Here is a 21,309-nt window from a genome sequence, read left to right on the forward strand (position 1 = left end):
TTTGCAGCTGAGTGTGCAGAGGCCTAGTAGAGTCCGCAGCTGAGTGCGCGGACCCCTGCAGCTGAGTGTACAGGGCGATGTTGAGTCTGTAATCTGGATTGAAGATTAATAAAGAGAAGTTGATTCCTATTTCTGTGTATCTGCTATGCATTGCCTTCTTTACGTTTATACTGTTTTATTTATCGCGCGCACTGATATGATTGCTAAATATGTTGTAATAATCATTAGTCTTACATAAACAAGTTAAGTAATCGGATAATAATAGATTAAATAACAAGGGACTTGGGTATTATACAGGTTGCGCTCGAGTAGGGTTGCGCGAAAGCATCATCACAGGTTGCGAAGGGATAGCAAGTACGCATAGCGACGTGCACAAAGGGTCAAACCGCAGACCTCCAAAAGCTCATCAGACATCCCACGGTGCAGAAACCTAGTTCTAGCACCCTCCCATACTACTTTTTGTGAGACCTCAGTCTGCGCTCCGCAAACTGTTTCCGAAAAGGCCAATAGAATTGGGATTTGCTTGCCTAAATCACCTCTGAACCTGGGTCAGGCCCATACAAGCCAACATTATGATGCAATTTATAAGCTACTATTTTTAGTAAATCATATTTTTGTAGGCTTCTACTTGCATGTTTTTCAAGATTCCACTTGAAGGAAGCTACCACTACCTAATTTATTAGTTACTACTAAAAGGAAGATCTTACTCCCTACTTTATCAGCTACTATTGAAAGGAATATCTTACTCCCCAATTTATCATCTACTACTAAAAGTAGCTACAAGCCCAAGACTTTAGCATTTTACACTTTATAGCATGCCCTCTAGGCGCAGTCTTGGGAAAATAATTATTCATAGAAATAATAGTATTCTTCTTTGCCTTGTGCTTACATCATTTAGGCCACATGTCACATCCTAATTAGTCCAAGTGCCACATGAAAATAGGCTCGTTGGGTACCTAAAAACCTCAAAAATGCATGCCACATGTCTCATGTATAGAGTTCCACATCATACCAATCTTACGTCACTATGTCACCATGGCTCCACTTTTGCTTCCATGTCATCTCTGTCTAATTTTTCAGTTGGCACGTTAGTCTGTTGGTCCCATGTCACGTTTATGGGTGCATTAGAGAAAAACCTCCTATGGTTTTATGGTGCGGTTACATGTCACAGTCATGGCCTATGGTCATGGTATATGTTCACGTCGAGGAAAACCACCAAAGAAAATCATTTATGGTTTTCTGGAGCCCCATCCCCATAGTGGCTTCCAAATGTGGGGGGGGGGCCAAGGCGGGCTTCATTTCACTGCCTTTATGGATCTCACAATTGGTGAGTTGGCAAAAATAGCCCACCATGGATGCCCCCCATAGTTTAACCCGTGGGAGGGCACGGTGCTCACATTTTTCACAATTTATCTGTGGGGACACACAACACATGATCTACCCACATAATTGACCAGAGTTTAATTCTAAACTTCACCAATTTTCACCACCATTTTTGGAAAAACACTAATATTGTCACCAAATTTAGAGCACGCTAACCCTATCACTAGATTTAGCTCTACAGCCCTAAACTTTTGGGTCTAGTCATTTTAATTGGCCATAGCTTACGCTCTAAGAGGGCTTTTTCAAAATTCCACATACTATTGGAAAACTCTCTTCAAAGCCAATTCATCCTAGTAGTTTTCAAATCCATATGAGCTCCTCTTCTATACAAAAAAATTATCTAAAGATAATGCTCCATTAGACACCTATTTAACCTTATCTTCAATGTACCATCATGAAACTTCCTTTGACATCAATGGAAACATATTTCTAAAAAAGAATCACTTGTAGAGCACACTCACTAAGAAAATTAGGAAGGTTGATAATCTGGATTCAACCATGGGTAAGTATTTTTATAATCTTGCTTATGAGTTTCAAGAAAATATTTACGTGCTTGATGATTTGGAGGAATTTGGGTCCTTATCTGACTCATAAAATGCAATTTTTAAGAAGAAAATTTGCAATCTAGAGGAGTAAAATAATCCGCGAGCTATGGAGGTTTGTTATTTAAAAGCCTTAACATAATTACTTCCTGAATAAGTGGGCCCTCTTCAAGTAGAGAACAATATATTTTTGGATCAATATCAAACTCTTAAGAAAAATTAGGATCCCTTGTAACAACAGTTGATTGAGATGGATGAGGTCATTTAGGAATTACAAGAGTAAAAGAAACACCTTCAATTTGAAGTCAGTCACCTTCATAATTCTTAGAAGGAGAATGTTATTGTTGAGCCTTCAAGCTCATCTATTGATGTTGATAATGGTGATTTTGTTTCACCTATATTTGAAAAATACACAACCAGTATGGGTCACGATTGCTAAGAAAAATGAGATATATTGGAGGAGGAATTGGGAAGAATGGATAGGGAATCGTTGTTCCTATTAACCCTATAGTAAAATCATCAATAGTAGGTCTTGGATATGATCTTGCTACTACCTCATTAGATACATCTAAATTTTTTGAGATTATTGATGTGTTTTTGTTGTCAGATGAATTTATAATGACTTTCTTGAAGAACATGCTCCTGTTGATTGTGATAAATAGATTGATGACATGGTTTTTCATGTCAATCTCTATGATAATGTTGCTACACCCATATTTGAGTCTACAAAACCAAAAATTGATCCATATCAACATCCTCATAAGGATCAAAGGAAATCACCCAAACATCAATGTTCTTGGTCACATAGTAGCCTTGTATTCAGATAATTACAGAAGAGATGTGAAAGGATGAACCATAGAGTAGTCTTGACCATCAGCATTGATTATGGTTGAATTGATGGATGTTCATAGCATCATTTGAAAAACTATTTGTGGAATCCATACCAATTTGTCTCATTGGTTGTGCAAACATACAAAGTTCCTTTTGTTAGCTCTTAATTATTGTTGCTCACTTAGTTGTGTTTCAGCGGGGGAATTTATTGATGACAAAGACTATTGATTCCTAATCCTCCCACAGTTGTGTTTAAGGGGGAAAGTTTGATGATGACAAATATTGTTTTTGCTATGTTGAGTAATTGCTAGTATTTTCTTCTTTGTGATGGTGGCAGTGTTCAGACATCTTCATGATTGTTGTTATATTGTGTTTGAGTTTAGGGTATCATACTTACAAGGCTCATTATTCATTTTTTGGTTGTTAGTGTTACTAATGCTTGAAGCCTTAGTCCTAATACTTTACCAGTGCCTATTTTTCCTTAAGAATTTATGAATAAATTGTTAGTGTTGGCCTTTCTTGTGCCTCTACAACATATTCTACTTCATATGTCAACCAAGTTCATTGAGGATTCTTAGCTCTCATATCTAAAAGTTGGGTATTTCCTACTTGGAGTGAGCCTCTATTCTTTCCATTCATTAGATTGTTGTGTGATCTACAGTTTTAGCTTCGTACTTATTTGAGCATTGGCATCTTTCTCTATTTTGGATAGGCAATTTTTTTCCAACAGGTTTTCCTCCTTTTCTTCACTTATGAGAGTTTGTACTTGGGTATCTTATCAGGCCTCGTTGTTTAGGCCATATTTCTTTTTTAAGTTTACTCCATACATTTCACTTAAGTGAGGGTGTTAGAGTTGGATTTTTACAACACTCCCTTATAAAACTACATTCCAAATGAAAAGTTATTAAAGATAAGTTATTTTCACTTAAAATAAAACAAGACATAATGATAACATTGTTAAGAAGCTATATTGACAATTGGTCCAGAACGACATTGGATAGAATTGCTAAAATTATATAACTTATTAATTCCAAGAAGTGGTTATGCTAGTTAAGTTCACAATCCCAGTTTCTTATTTGAACAGTTCCAAGAAGAAACAGGGAATCTATTCATCGTAGTCCACTTCCAAAATATGTGAGTATAAATTTCACAGTGTGTGTATATATATATATGCCAAGAATGCATTTTTTTTACAATCATTTTGAATATTATGTAGTGTTGTTTTGTATGCATTTTATTTGATTTTTGAACAATTAACTTGTATTTAGATAGTGTTATTCTAGAGCTCATAATTGTTGAGTATGTGTTATATTCTTTGCATTATTATCCACATGCAATGCATATATATATATATATATATATATATATATATATATATATAGATATATATATATTATATTGAAAAATATATATGTTTTTTTTATTTATGTTTTTGGTTTTCTATGATAAAAATATAGGTTAATGTGTGTTTGCTATTGCATCTTTTCTATTTTATTAAGAACATATTTGAAATAATTAATTATACAAAGTTAAAACCTACACTAGCTTTTGCGATTTTTGAATTTAATTAAAGCATTAAATCATTTGAAGTCTCTACAAAGAACTATTGCTTTGCTTTCTATCTAATGATCTTTGCTTCGAATACTTATTTACTTTATCTTTGTGAATGGTCATAATGAATTTACATTAATAAATTTGTCTTCTACCTCCGTATGCCTGATCAAAAACTAAAGCATCATTGAAGAACTTTCAAATAAAACCTAGAAGGAAATATCAATAAAGCACTCTCAAATAAATCCTATATGGAAATATCATGTCTAGAAGTATAAGTTTTATAGTGACTTATAAGAAGAAGAACTCCCTTTATGAAAAGCACTCTAAATCCAATGAGAATATTAGCATCCACTTCATTCCTTGCCATATTATTAGCGAGGTCCCTCTTCCTAGACTTTACCATGTGGCTTACAAATGCACCATGTTAAATGCTTTTCTTTGAGTAGAATAAATCATGTTTAGGGATTTCAACAATTTATAGACCAGAGGTGGGATGATTAGATTCTAATCCCATTTCTCACTTGCTTTGTTAAACCTAACCCCACTTGTTGTGCATAGAAGGAAGGCTATATTTTCAAAAAAAAATGAAGATTTATAATTGAATCCTTCTTATAGGCATATAATAGGGCTTTATTGCACTGCATTTTGTGTTAGAATTATTATATAATCCTGCAAATCACTTCTTTAAAGGATTATATCAATGCAGTGACTTTGTTCACCTACAAACTAGATGCAATCACATGGAATTTCGCAATAACAATTCACCACAAAGATCATACTCCCACCTATTCTTGACACAAGTTGAATACTCTTTTGAGATTAAACCACATAAAAGGATTCATCGCCACTGCAGGGCGATTTAGCGGGTATTTTTTGTTATGATAAAACACAATATCTAAGTGGACAAAATTGGCATTATTCTGAAAAAAATGGCATTGTTTTATCATCATATTCAAAAATATCAAATTGGCAATGCACCTTTGCGATAATGCATTAGATGGTTTATAGGTTGGTATATACATTATTGGATATATATGTAGATATACAACATTTAAATCGAAGTGTATATATTTCAATTTATAAATGTTTAATATATTTTTGTTAATAATATTATTTTATATATTTAATTATTTATTTATAAATAGATGGATGTAAGATGTATATTAAGTATTGGGGGTTTTCGTAGTGCATTATATTAGATATCACTTTTTGGGATTCAACTGCGTTAAGTAAGTCATTCATCTATGGTCATAGATGAATGACTTACTTAACGCAGTTGAATCCCAAAAAGTGATATCTAAGATGTATATTGTCAAGTATTTAAACGGATCTCCGTTTGTAATAAAAATAATTAAAATAAATTACAAATTACAGATTACAAATTTTCAATTTAGGATTTGAACAAAAATAAAATACAAATCTTTCACATAATATTAACTTGCGTCTTAGAAAAACAAAATACAAATCTTAACAAGGCAAACTGCGAAGCAGCTAGTCCCTGCCACTGTCAAATAGTCTGTATCAAGGGGGAGCTGTAAGTCTGAAGTTTGATCATAGGACATGACAAGGAGGTTGTCTATTAAATACCATTTGAATAAACGGATTTTTGTGTGTAAAACCATGTTTCTGCGTGATTTTATTATGTGATTTGATTCTTTAATAGTAGGCTGAATCGTCTCTTAAATTCTAGTTTTTGTTGATCGCCGATTGAACGCAAACAGGATGGATCAATGATGATCTATTACGAGAAGATCGACAGTGTTCGCTGGTGAATGCGCACACAGCTTGAGATGGGATACGGACCCAGAATGTTATAAGCTCAAGTTAGTTGAAAAATTCGCACTAAACCTAGAAGAAGAGCAGAAACCGTCCGATTAACAGATCCATAGATCTAACGAATATTGCGCGCTAACAAGCGCTAGAATTTAACTCTAAAATCAGATGCGATCATTTATATAACTGATTTAATACCTCAATTAATCTGGGTCGTCCATCCAAAGGAGGTATATCCAATGGATAGCACGTCGAAAAATGCATGGAGTTTAATATAAATTCCGAACCCGGTGAGTTATCAACTGTGGTTTAATCCAGTTGGAGTCCGGGTCGATCATCGTCATTCGTTGTGAAGGGACGCGATCTGATGGTGATCATGTGGTGAAGATGTGCACAATTTAATTTCATTTTCGGACCCAAGAAGTTATGAACCAGGATTTTATTTCCTTCGATTCCGTGAAATATTTGGGTTTTTGCCTTATCTGGGTAAATAAGGAATTCTGCTATTTTAGCAGAATAACTAAAATAAGGGTTTGAACCTCGGTTTGGTCAAGGATAGTTCAAGAATAATACCTTGTCCTAATGTGATTCTTAGCCTCTAATCGTGTTCTAGCCCTTTTCAGAGCTACATCAGGCTCAATTGCTTGATTCAAGCTTTTACACATAGCAATAGCTCCTGCATTATAGACAATGACTCTTCAAATACATCTAGCACATAACTACTACTACTCACATAGCACGCACAATCCTATCTCAAATTGTGACTTGATTCCTAAAAAGAAGTAAAATTTTAGCTGATTGAATGCAGACAAAGATGGAATGAAGAAATGAATCATCATTGATCACAGGATGAACCAATGATGATCTATTACGAGAAGATCGACGAAGTTCGCTGGTGAATGCGCACGCAACTTAACACAGGAAATGGACCCAGAATGTTATAAGATCGAGTTAGTTGACAAATTCATGCTAAACCCAAAAGAAGAGCGAAAACCATCCAATCAAAAGATCCATAGATCTAACGAATATCACGCGCTAACAAGTGTTGGAGTTTAACTCTAAAATTGGAGCAAACATTTATATAACTGAGTTAATAGCTCAATTGATCTGGGTCGTCCGTCCAAAGGAGGCAGATCCAACAGATATCACACAGAAAAATGCACAGAGTTTAATATAAATTCCGAACCTGATGAGTTATCAAATGTGGTTTAATCCAGTTGGAGTCCAGGTCGATCGTTGTCGTTCGTTGTGAAGGGATGCGATCCGACGGTGATCATGTGGTGAAGATGTGCGCGGTTTAATTTCATTTTCAGACCCGAGAAGTTATGAACTGGGATTTTATTTCCTTCGGTTCTATGAAATATTTGGGTTTTTGCCTTATCCAAGTAAATAAGGAATTCTACTATTTTAGCAGAATAACTAAAATAAGGGTTTGAACGGGTTTTAATCTGTTTTGAGATCCACTAAACAGGTTAATTTAATTTTCCGAATTAGTGTAACTTTTACCAAAGATTTTCTTCTAGGAGTACTGAACTTCCATTGATGTCAAGAATGTTGCTAAAATTAAGAAGTTATTCACAATGCTAGAAACTGTAGCTTTTAAACTTGGTGGACTAATATTTATTGTTAAAAACCTCGGTCTAGTCAAGGCTAGTTCAAGATACTAGTTGCTTCTACCAAAGATTTTCTTGCAAAAGAATCAAACGCGAACGAGAGATATGCAAAGTACGAGGTAGCCCAAGAATAATCCAAAAGAGGAAGCTCTCCTGTTGTATTCCTTCAAGCAAGGGAGATTTCTAGAAGAAGCTAAATATCCAGTCTGATTCAATCTTGTACACACAACAATAGCTCCTACATTATAGACAATGACTCTTCAAATACATTTGGCACATAACTACTACTACTCACATAGAGCACACAATTCTATCTCAAATTGTGACTTGATTTCTGAAAAGAAGTAAAATTTTAGCCCAAGTAAGAAGATGAATTGCTTCAGAATGTTCCATTACCATACAACAGTAAAAGTGTATATTTCTAGAGGTGGAGGTTTTTACATATTTCAAGCTTAAAGGAAGCAATAGATTGTAATTACATATTGCAAGGTTAAAGGAAGCAATAGATTGTAATTATGTTACATATGACTGATTTAAGAATGGAACATAAAAAACAATGATCATTTAAATTTTTTGAAAAGTCTATTAACAATGATAAGATGCATGTTACAAAAACTAAGAGCTAGTAGAACTGTTGACATGCATATCGTCAAAATTAAGATTTATAGAGTAATTGAAGGTATCGCAGAGTAATTGAAGGTATCATATCTGCTTGATATCGAGAATGACATTGTCTATCAAAATTTTGAAGGTTCCCTTTAGTGAAAATGCATGTAACATGAAGACAGTTGCAAAGATGTTTCGTTTATATTCTGCAAAAGGTACTTGAAGAAGACTTGGAAAGAAGATTTGAAGATCTTTCAAAATGGTTTGTATGGTGGACAAAACAGATCATCTGGTTTGAGAATTATAATAATCTGCAGCAGTTCAATTGGGAATACAAACATTCTTGTTATGTTTATAATAGATGAACAATATAAGGAAAAGAAAAATTAGTTAAAGAAAAAGCGAATAGTTCAAGAAGAAATAGAGAAATGGCTATAAAATTTCAAATGCATGTGCAAATGAACATTTGTTTTTGGTATATTCTATAAATGAGTAGTAGTTCAAAAGCAAATGAACACTTTCCTGAAAATTTGATTTGGCAAGAGTCTGTAGATAAGATTTTTTCAATTGATCATTAAGTGGTTCAAAGAAACTTGATAGACATGTACATATGGTATGGGATTCTCTTGGCCCGCTTCGAACAATATTTTTTAATAGAAGCAACATTGTTTTTCCTCTTATTATATCTTGCTGCAGTTGAACAAATATCTATTTGTGTTGTTCATTTAGATACACCTGAAAGAAAACCAAGTAAAAATTTTGGTTAGTTGTGACAAAAAAGGCATTAAATCATAAATGCTCAAATATAGTTGAAAAAAATTCAAGTCAAAATTTTGCAAGAGAGAGAAAAAATGGACATATAAAATGCTAAGCATAATAGAGCAAAAGATTTGACACAATACCGTGGCACAGTCATTGTTGGTTTCACCGTCTTTGACATATAGTTCAAATTGACGATTGTTTTGCTGGCATCCTATGACAAGTGCCACAAAGTTTCCAACCGAATAGTCTATATTTGCTTCTAAACGCGTAGCAATTGTAGTGTCTAGACTAAGCCGACATTGAGGACAAATCACGGGTATTGTTTCAATGAGAGATGCTGTATTCAATGAGATGCAGTGGATAACATCACCTCTTTCATATTTTCTTTTCTTAGTGATGCAGAATCTTGTCATGCGAACACTTTTGCTGACAGAGAAATAGGAGGCAAATTGAGAGATCAGTTTATCACTTATGTTTACGGTTATTGTAAGCTGGCCATGCAGATCAACAAGGTCAGCATGCACAACCTATGTCTTTGGTGGTGCGGAAGGTACTGGAGTCGAAGCAAGACCATACAACACTAACATATCGCCTTCGAAAATAGTTGTTAGACTTCCCATGCAAATGTCGATTATGGACGATAGTGTTATTTGTCGTTTTGTTGTTTTGTTGTTTTTTCTTTTTGCCATTATGCTTGTTGCACTATCTATTTTATGAATGCATCCATTTGTGCTAGCTGCACTGTTTGCTTTACGAGTTGACATTTTTTCTATTGGTACATGTGTGAAAACGGAAGAAGGAAACAAATGTATTATAAGTCAGTTATTGAAAACATTTTAGAAGAGCTAGATATTTGAAACATTGTTGTCTATCTTAAACATATTTCAGTTTTCACAAAGAAAATTTTCTAATGAAAATAGGAAACAATGAAATCAGAAGACAAAAAACAAATCAAATGTACCGATGAATCTAAATCGAGGCAAGTTATTGTACCTGGAATGTTGCAAAAGAGGGATGCAGAGAAACCAGTTGGATTGTTGCAAATGGGCAATGTAGAGACAGGCGGCTTTTGCTGTGACCAGAGATGCAAGAAAGCAGATATCATATTTTGTTTAGAGTATTTGAAACATTGTTGTCTAACTTAAACATATTTCAGTTTTCACAGAGCAAATTTTCTAATGAAAATAGGAAGCAATGAAATCAGAAGACAAAAAACAAATCAAATGTACCGATGAATCTAAATCAAGGCAACTTATTGTGCCTCGAATGTTGCGAAAGAGGGATGCAGAGAAACCGGTTGGATTGTTGCAAATGAGCAATGTAGAGACATCTAGATTTTGTTGTGATTAGAAATTCAAGAAAGCATATACCATGTTTTGGTCAGAGTTGCAAGAAAGCACAAATTATCATTTTGATCAAAGTTGTAGAAAAGCATAAATTATGCTATGATCTAACCAATATGCATTTGCAGTATTGATTTCACATTGTTCGATGGGCAAACTTGTCCAGATATGATCTATTGTTGTTTTTTTTTGTGGACATAACTTACTCCTTATTTCTTGCAAGTTCTCAGTTTTCATGTATTCTGTAAGAGCCTCATTGCGAGTTGTTTCTAAATGAATATCAATGTTAAAATCACCAATGATTAAGAACACACAATTAACATGTGTGGTTTGTGATTTTTCTTTTCTAATGAGTTCTATTATTGTGCACACTTGTTCAGAAGGCGCTGCATAAATTTTCATCAAGCAAATTGGTTGTTGGAAGTATATGTCAATTAATGTGAGCTCCATTTTGTTGCTACAAAATGTTTTTGTTGCTTTGATCAATATCTTCTTGTTTACACAAGTAAGGATGCCATGGATGTAGTTTGTTATGGCAAAGTTGAATGGTAGGAATTGTTTGTGTTTGGGTGGAATGTGCAAATGTGTGCAAATGTGTTCCTTGAAAACATAGAATCATATTGTCCAACAGGTCTGCATCATGGACGATGTCACTAAGATGTGCATGTAGACTGTGTGTATTTAGACTTGTAATTGATAAAAGATTTGGGTTGTTAGATTTTATTTTCATAAATTTCAGTTTCCAAGAAGCAGTTGTTTCTAGTCAGTTCATTTCATCTAAGATCTTGTTTTGTACATGAAAATTTTGGGGTGTTAGCTTGTTAATCAAGTATAACGAGTCAATGGTTTTAACACGTGATAGTGCATTATAGACTAGTTCATGTTTGGTGACACCATTTGGGTCAAATGAAAGTTGATCCAATGTTAGTCCTTGTGTTTGATCCATTGTTCACGCACAACCTAATTGTAGTGGGAATTGTTTTCGTATTGTGATTTGTCATTTGTTTTGTGTTACAGTTCCATTTGGGCACATCAAATCCCAACATCCAGATCAGTGTTTTAGGGCTCATCAAACCCTAATTTCAGTTTCTTCATGCCCTAAACAAGTCACCCCTTTGAATGCCTCCTTCCTAGACAATTTCATGACTTGAAGACATCCAGAAAAAGCCTCTAGAGGGACCAGCGCAAGTAAGCCCTTATGAGGGTGCGCTGCAGAGCAGTTAAGTCCACTGCCAGGGTGCTCTGCAGAGCATTTAGGATTCCTTTCACCTGCGTTGGGCGAGAATGAGCGAAATTCACATAGGGTTTGGTGAATATTCTTACCTTTTGGAGTCATCTATAAGTTTCCCTGACTTATCAAATCCTATGAGCTCGAAAATGGATGAGGAATGAGTTAAGGTGCATCCTATCCTCTCATTCCTTCCTCCATGGAACTAATTCTAAGTATGGAAGGCCATTCAATGCCACCATTAATGACAAAACCTCCTTCATCTTCCTATAAATTGACCACTCATCTAAGTGATCAGGGGCTGGATTATGTCGAATTGTAAGGAGATAATGCTGCTATGAGATTTGGCTTTGGAGAAAATGTTGTGATGCTACAAGATTGTCTTACTTTTGATGTGATGTGGATGGGATCCAAGCTGGAGGAATGGCTTTGAATCAGACATTGATGGTTGTAATTCCTTCTTCTATCTAATAAATTGTTTGACCTTTTTCCATATGTTTGTATTCTTTCATAATTTTTATATGTGTGAATTGTTTCTGATTCCTTTCTATTATATTAAATAGATCATATGCTTTGATCGGTTTTTGTCTTTTTTTGTGTTCACAGCGTACTTCTCAAGCGGATTAAGTACGGGAAGGAATGATGGAATCGATACAAGGGAGACGAGTGGAAAGCGGAACTACAGGAAGGCCTTCTATCTTCTCTTCTTATCTACTGCTTATAGGAAAAGTCTAAAACACTTTAAACTGTTGTTCTAGATACAGCTACTTATCTAGTGAATTAGTATTTATCCGTAGACACTAAATTTTCCAAAACAAATTGGCGACTCTGCTGGGGAAACTATCACCTTTCCTAGTAGCTTATTCACCTCCTCAGACATTCTTGTAGACCCTACTTGTGTTCATTGACTATATTTAAGCTCTTTTGCATTGAATTTTGGTCAAAAATTGAGGTTAGATGAGTCTTGAGTGGCCTCTCAAAAATCAATGCACGCTTGATCAGGGGACAGTGCTCTATAGAGCACCCTTGAGTGAGAGACAGTGCTCTGCAACATAGTTAGGCCCTCTTTGACCTGTGCTGATCAACCTTAGGTAAAATTCCCAACTTTGGATTGAGTTTTTGCCAAATTTTTTCTGTTTGTTTGAATGTTGATTGATAAATGAATGTCATGTCTCGGAGAACAAGTTTCTGTCTCCTTGTCTAGCCCTACTTTGACTTGATTGATTAATTTTTCTTAAATGTTTTCTTTGTCATTATCAATCTATAGTCAAAGTTAGAATATGATTGATTAATCTTCATTCGAAAAAAAGTGTCGTAAAGTCTTCTTTTCCTTCGAAATAGTGTCGTAAAAGTCTTCATTCTTATGAAAGATTGATTGATTGTATGTGCATATTTCTTTTTGTTCATCATAACATAAAGGGATTCAAAAAAAATAATTTGCATCGTTCATATTGTAGTTTGTGAATGCTTGAAAGGAATAGCTAGGGAAATTGCATTAGATGTGCTCTTTGCTCTTTGTCAAAAATTTGATTGCTCTATCCATACTAGCTAAGGATTTTCATTGTTAAATTGAATGGAAAGAATGCTTATCATATTAGTTGCATTTTAGGAATTGCAAACATACATCATGTGGTGAACCTTGAAAGGCAAATTCTAAAGAAGATCAACTTAAAATTTATCTGAATTTACCTAATGGAGCATTGTCACCTAATGAAAAACATTTAGTGGTTCTAGGCTAGAGACGTGTTCCGGTGTCATAAAACAAAGTAGTTGTCGCTAACTTGTCTGCAATACATCCTGAGTGCGATAACTCATTCCACGTACATGAGTATATTGTAGCTCATCCACAATCCATGTACCTTCGGGTATATAGGGCAGTGTTACAGTACGTAAAGTATATGGGAATGCTCTCACTATGCGGTTTTGCATTAGATAGCGCTTATATGGATTGGGCCTCCACGTACTTTCAAGTATATATGGGAGGACAAAACTAGGTTTCTATCCATCCTTAGGTAACCAAGTAGGCTACCTTGTACACTGTGATACACTGAACACATCATTCAGGGAGATTGCCTGCTCGTACTTCTTGGTTCGCCAGGATGTATTTTGTAGTTCACAGTTGCTAGGTAAACCTTTTGCCTAGATTATCCCTCTTTTGTTTTGTTATGTTACTTTGATTAAAATAAATTTAATTCACCGCAGATAACATCCTCTACGCTCACTCCTTAGTTGATCTTAGGTTGAAACATATGGCGACAAATCTGGAGCCCACCGATCAAGGAATTCCTTTTGATGGGAATCCTAGTCCTTTTCCTCCTTTCAGAAATATTGGTGCTTCTAATATAGCTACATTATCCCTACCGAAATTTACCATTGGCTTGCCAGTATGGTTTTTTTCAACCTCCTTGGTTCAAAATGTTGTGATTTCTCCGCAATTGAGTACACCTCCAACTGGACAAAATCAACCTCCAGTTGATCCTAAAGTTGACCCTTTGCCTTCTTCCTCGGCTATTTCTTCCTCCCCTTCTTCCTGTTTGCCTAGAGAAAGTATTGGTACTAGTAACCAGGTGGCTAAGAATAAGAAGAAAGGGAAGAAGAAGAATAAGAAGAAGCAAATTCAACAGAAGGGCAATCAAGCAACCATTGCTTTGAATGCAATATCTGATGAGAAATGGTCTGTTAAGCCTCACAAAGTTCGATATCCATGCAAAATTTGTACTGGAGACCATCTTCTTCGAAATTGTCCTTATATTCCTCAGAGCTTAGAATAATGGTCTTCCTGTTCACATCATCATGTGTCATCAACTTCTCGAGATCATGCTGGTGACACACCATCAACTAGTGGTAGTAAAGTTCATGGAAAGAAGGGTAAAGTTAAGTTTCCCTGTAGGTTATGTGAAGGGAATCACCCCATTAACCTTTGTCCCTATCTGGATGAAGCCAAAAAAGTGTTGGATAACCATCCTGCTTCACCGCAGGGACTTCCATCTGGTTACAGGAAACTTTCCCTAAATATTTCGCTAGTTGATGAATTGACTAACCAAAATCAACCGTCGGTCAAACCCACTCTCTTTGAAAGTGAATCCTATGAGTCTATATCCGACCCAAATCAATAGGTCGAGGTAACAGTTGACCCAATTTCACCTTTAGTTAATTGTACCTTTCCCGAAGAGAGTGAATATGATACCACTCAGTTTCTTTTCATTTCTTCAAATTCGAATGAGCTTGGAGGCAATCCTCTTGTTCCATCAAGACAAGAGGAAAATCCTCCCGTTCTCGTAACTCAAGGGGTTAATTCTCCCGTTTCTACGGTACCCCCTCCAAGTAGTCTGGTCACCTCCTTTGATTGGAATTGGCTGGCAGGATTCTGTCTTCCTTCTTATGTGCCTTTCTAGATCATAGTACAGGTTTGTAATATGATTGTATCTAGGACTATTATAGATGAAGGTGCATCAGTGAGTATCCTTTCCTCAACTACTTGGCAAGCGCTCGGTTCACCGCCGCTTGTGCCAGTTACCCAGAATCTATTAGCTTTTAACAGAGGAACCAGTCAACCATTAGGGATCCTTCCTCAGTATCCTATTACTTTGGGAGGAAAAATCGTTTATCTGAACATGGTGGTAGTCCCAGGCCCTTTAGATTACAATTTAATTATTGGGTGCGACTATGTTTATGACATGGGAGCTATAGTTTCAACACTCTTTCGAGTGATGTGTTTCCCGCATGAAGGCAGAATTGTCACCGTTGACTAGCTTTCATTTCCTGGTCCAAATATGGCTTCCAGTCAACCATCTTCCCTTAATGGTCGTTTTGTAACAATGGTATCATCCCCGCCACGGGTCAATTATGTGGCTACCCATTCCATACCTACATCAACTGACAATCAATTCAGTGATGTTGTACATCATGTACTAGGGCCATCGGAACCAGATCTCTCCTTCATGACCTCGTATGAGTCATGAAAAAAAGGAATATGAAGGATAGTTCTTTTATTGTGTCAACCTCATTAAAAAATGAAACATGCCCATGAGGATGGTTCATGGTTTTGTGTCAACCTCGTTAAAAAATGAAACAAAGGACACAAGGGCAGTTCCTGGTCTTGTGTCAACCTCGTTAAAAAATGAAACAAGGATCTATGAGGATAGTTCTTTTACTATGTCAAGCTCATAAAAAGATGAAACAAGGAATATGAGGGTAGTTCCTAGTCTTGTGTCAACCTCGTTAAAAAATGAAACAAAGGGGTATAAGCGTAGTTCCTTGTCTTGTGTCAAGCTCATTAAAAAAAGAGACAAGGTCTCCTGGAGAAAGTTCCAAGTTGAGTCTTTGATTAGATCTCGTAAAATCCCAGTTGAGTCTTCCACTTGATCTCGTGAAAGAACCTTCATTCCATCCACCTGATAGCCATGAGTAGTCTACTTAGGTGAATGTAATGAAGCTTGGGGGGCATGCACCTAATGATAAAGCTAAGTCTCCCTATAGGTTATGTGAAGGGAATCACCCCATTCACCTTTGTCCCTATCTGGACGAAGCCAGAAAGGTGTTGGATAACTGTCCTTCTTCACCGCAGCAACTTCCATATGGTTACAAGAGACTCTTCCTTTCATCATGCTGGGGGCATGTAAACCAATATCAAGCATATTTTTTTCATTTAAAGCTTGTGTATAAATGAAACTTTATTCAAGCATAGTTCTTCGTTTCAAGGTTGTGTAAAAATGAAACTGAATCCAAGCATAGTTTGCATTTCAAGCTTGTGTAAACATGAAACTGAATCCAAGCATAGTTCCCTATGGTTCAACCTTGTTTAAAAATGAACCCATCTCCATTTTAACCCTTGTGATTGCCATTTTATCAGCCTCTTTTGTCAGATGAACCTTGGTTTTTCTCCTTCCATCGTCACTATCTACTTGGCCGATCATACGCTTTCACTTGGTTGTTTTACCATTTTTGAGGAACAATTGCAATGAGTGGTCTTATTAGCCAGACTCTTCACATAAATCAACGTGTTTTGAGAAGTTCCAACATCACCAGAACCAGTTGCTATCCTAGACACCACTCGTTTCTCAAAGTGGAGTCCTCTTTAAACTCTTTTCAGACTCTCTAAATATGAAAATATTGTCAAGCGCTTGTCCTTTCCAGCTCGTTAATGGATTGGAAACGATATCTCTCTTGTATTATTTTACGCTTTTTTAGACTTGAGAGGTTAATCTACAAAAAATAACTTGTGGAGTTTTCTTTTTGTACCTTTTCAAACTCTCTAAACATGAAAAGGACCAAGTTATCTTTATCGTTAAACTCGTTAAAACATCAAATAGCAACAAACTTGTCCATCTAGACAAGACCGAGTTTCACCTTAGCTAGACTCGTTAAAACATCAAATAGCGATGGATTTGCTCGAAGGGTGAAAATATACAACAAGCATATGTTATCCTCCTCAAGCTTGATAAAAATAAAGAGGTATTGGTCAGCAATGACTAGGGAAAATGGGAAAAAGGGGAAAACCACTTTATGGTAGCAGGTCGCTCTTGAACATGACACTTTCACTTCATCTCTGTGACTATTTGGGTTGGGTTATCTGCTTGACGGTTATCATACCTATGGTCTATCACACCATCCATCACTTTTGGTTTTGGGTCAATGCTGCCAATTCATTCAGACTATTTGGGTTGGGTTATCTTCTTGATGGTTATCACACTATGGTCTATCACACCATCCATTACTTTGGTTTTGCATAAATGTTGCCAATTCATTCAGTGTCATTGATATGTTCAAGAGAAGTCATTTAGTTGCAATACTCATAAACCTTCATTTTCATGACCGCCATTCTTGAACCTTGTGTTGTCAGTCAAATTCCATCTCTAAAATCACTACACTCGTTTCGTATCGTTGATGTGGGATACATCAAGGCCCTCCTGCGATGAGTCGGTTCTTGTTGACATCAACCCATTATCCAAGAAGTTGACTTAGAAACACCCATTCAGTACCTTGAGGCTTACATGCATCAATGGTAGGTTTCTCGCTTTCGGCAATAGGCATACATCAATGGCCTTCGACCGAGAGACTTTGTATGGTGTTCAACATCAAATCATCCATTCACACCATGCAGAATGTATTGTAGTACCTTGAGGATCGTTATCATTATCGGTGATTTCTCTCACATCTGTTAATAGCTTACATCATCGGCTGGTAATCAGATGGTGTCTTCCCGTGTTCAACTTCAGATCACAAATTCACATGGTTAGACTCGTACTTGAGCGAACGGTTGAACGAGATTGAAGACCCCATATCTAGTTTCATCCATCCGGGCTGTGATTTCAAGAGTACTAAATCATATGCACAATGGCTTTACATTGATGGTCATTCCGATCATGGGTCTATATTTGTAGATGATTGTTTATGTACATGTAATGAAAGTTTATAATCTGAGCATGGGTATGCTTTCCCTCAGTCATGTAAAATCAAATATCATGATATATGTATTGTAATTGATGCAGGTCACCTTCCACTTTGATACCTCCCTATCACATCATAAAGCATTTCATTCAACATTGACATTTTTCCGACTTTATGCTTTAGGGGGCAGTTGTTACAGATCCATTTGGGCACATGAAATCCCAACATCCAGATTAGTGTTTTAGGGCTCATCAAACCCTAATTTCAATTGCTTCATGCCCTAAACATGTCACCCCTTTGAATGCCTCCTTCCTAGACAGTTTCATGAAGGTGTGCTGCAGAGCAGTTAAGTCCACTGCCAGGGTGCTCTACAGAGTACTTAGGCTTCCTTTCACCTACGTTGGGCGAGAGTGAGCAAAATTCACATAGGTTTTGGGGAATATTCTTATCTTTTGGATTCATCTAGAATTTTCCCTGACTTATTAACTCCTATTAGCTCGAAAATGGATGAGGAATGAGTTAAGGTGCATCCTATCCTCTCATCCCTTCCTCCATGGAACTAATTCTAAGTATGGAAGGCCATTCAATGCCACCATTAATGACAAAACCTCCTTCATCTTCCTATAAATTTACCACTCATATAAGTGATTAGGGGCTGGATTATGTTGAATTGTAAGGAGATAATGCTGCTATGAGATTTGGCTTTGGAGCAAATGTTGTGATGCTACAAGATTGTCTTGCTTTTGATGTGATGTGGATGGGATCCAAGCTGGAGGAATGGCTTTGAATCAGACACTGATGGTTGTAATTCCTTATTCTATCTAATAAAGTGTTTGAACCTTTTTCCATATGTTTGTATTCTTTCATAATGCTTATATGTGTGAATTGTTTCTGATTCCTTTCGCTTATATTCAATAGATCGTATGCTTTGATCAGTTTTTGTCTTCTATTGTGTTTATAGGGTACTTCTCAAGCGGATTAAGTACGGGAAGGAGCAATGGAATTGATACAAGGGAGACGAGGGGAAAGTGGAACTACAGGTAGGCCTTCTATCTTCTCTTCTTATCTATTGCTTATAGGAAAAGTCTAAAACACTTTAAACTGTTGTTCTAGATACAACTACTTATCTAGTGAATTAGTATTTATCCGTAGATATTAAATTCTCCAAAACATTGTGGGACATTGCCAATGCTTTTTCAATTCGGAAAATTGGTGTCCAGGTTGACAAGATATTTATGTCATACAACTCCTTGAATTTGATTCTTTGATGTTTTCCAATGTTGACATCTTGAAATTCTATCCAAACAATGTCATTTACATTGTTATTGGATGAGTAGCATCTGAGAATGCCTTCAGCACTGTTGACTAAGCCATCATTGGTATTGTAGTTTCCAGCATATAATTCAACTAACATGTTTGGTTTGACTACTATTGTTGATGGTAATGATATTGTCTTTTCAAAAGAAAAATAATTTGATTGAGCAATTTCATGTTCATCAATAGCCTTTAGTGTTATTTCTTGACCATGTGCAAGTGAAAGCATTTTTGTATTATGATTATGAACATCCTTGTTTTGGTAGAAAATAAATGGGAAAAGTGGATCTAAAGGTGGTAGCCTATGGCAATTGTCATTAATGTATGAAATATATGTATCAGTTTGTGTGTTTAATCTCATCCTATTTAGGACATTGATGAAGATCGGGTCTTTTTGACGCATTGATGTATATAGTTTGTAACATTCTATTTTCTCTGTCCAAAAGGCGTATGGGACTATGTTTTTGTTGATTCTTGGATTTTCAAAGATAAGAGAGTCTTTTATGGGGCCTACTTGGTAGAGATCACCAGACAATATCATGTCAACATTAGCAAAATACGAAGTTGGTGTATGCAGGATTTGACAAAGTCGCTTATCAATCTGATAAAGCATTGTTGCACCAACAAGCGACACCTCGTCTATAAGAACTACATGAAGTTGTTCGAAGTGCTTTGATAATGTATCTAACTTTTCATTGTTTAGTGATGAACAATCACTGTTGTTAAAGGGTAAGCAGAATGCAGAATGCAATGTGACACCACCTGCGTTGAATGTAGCTTTTCCTGTGTATGCTGTGATTATTCCTTTTAGTTGTGATGGATTATAAGGCAATTTTCCATTATGTATGCATACCAACGACTGGAAAATTGCCAGTGCTGTGAACGTTTTTCCTGTTCCTACACCTCCCGTCAAGAGCAAATGAATTGGATCATCTGGGCTACATAGTTTTCTTGCTATCACATCAGCTACTAATTTTGCTTGTTCTGGATTTAATTGTTGCATTAACTTATAATACTCTATGTCTTCTAGTATATTTGGTTGTTTGACAATTTCATACGGTCTTGTAGATAGTAGAGTCAAGTTCTTTGTATGCTGAAAATGTTGCAAATCACTTTGAAAATCATAATTTTCGTATGTTTCATTAACATACTTGTCAACTACTGTATTCTTTGTTTCATTTTCTTTAAGGCTATCTATGTCAAATATTTGTTCATGTTGTGTTTCTATTGTTTTGATTGCATCATCTATGTCACCCCATGTAGGTCCAGTAACAAATCTGAATTTTTGTTCATTTTGTCTAATTGTTTTTTCTAATGCAACATATGCAGATTGCCAACTTTGGTGGTGTTGCTTGATCGTAGTTTCATCGACCCGATACAGATAGTATAACATTAATTGTTCTCTACAATAATTTTCAATGTCTCTGTGCTTGCTATATCTCACGGATTGAATGACATATGGCTTAGTTGCCTGTTTGTGTTTTTGTCCTTTGTTTGTATAACTAGATGCAAAATTTGCTAAACATATGGCATCAATGGCTATAGGTCGTAGAATATAATAGTCAATTATTGATGGGCACATAATGTCTTCAGAGTCATCTGGTTCTTTTTGCAAGTCTTTTTTTTTTCAAAACAAATGCACGTTCTTCTATAGGAGATGTGTTAATGAAAATACATTTTCGTGAACTACAGTTTAGTGGAAGCGATAGCACAATGTGCACTGCTTGTTGTGCAAACATTTGTTGCATGTTTACTAAAGCTTTCCCTAGACAATTAATAGTGTTCATGATATCAGATTTTGTTTTAAGGTGATTTTCGCGGATGTTCTTAAAAGTAGATGTAAGTGTTTTATCTTCTTTTTTCATATAGGAACTGTAGTACATTGCAACCGCATATGAATCGAGTACAAATTGGGAGTCAGTGTTTGCAATCCACATTGACGGGATGTGTCGAGCAAAGCTATTTGTCTA

Source organism: Pinus tabuliformis, chromosome 2_1 (assembly GCF_031772625.1).
Source record: "Pinus tabuliformis cultivar Carrire ecotype Pingquan chromosome 2_1, CPIR1, whole genome shotgun sequence".
NCBI lineage: Eukaryota > Viridiplantae > Streptophyta > Pinopsida > Pinales > Pinaceae > Pinus > Pinus tabuliformis.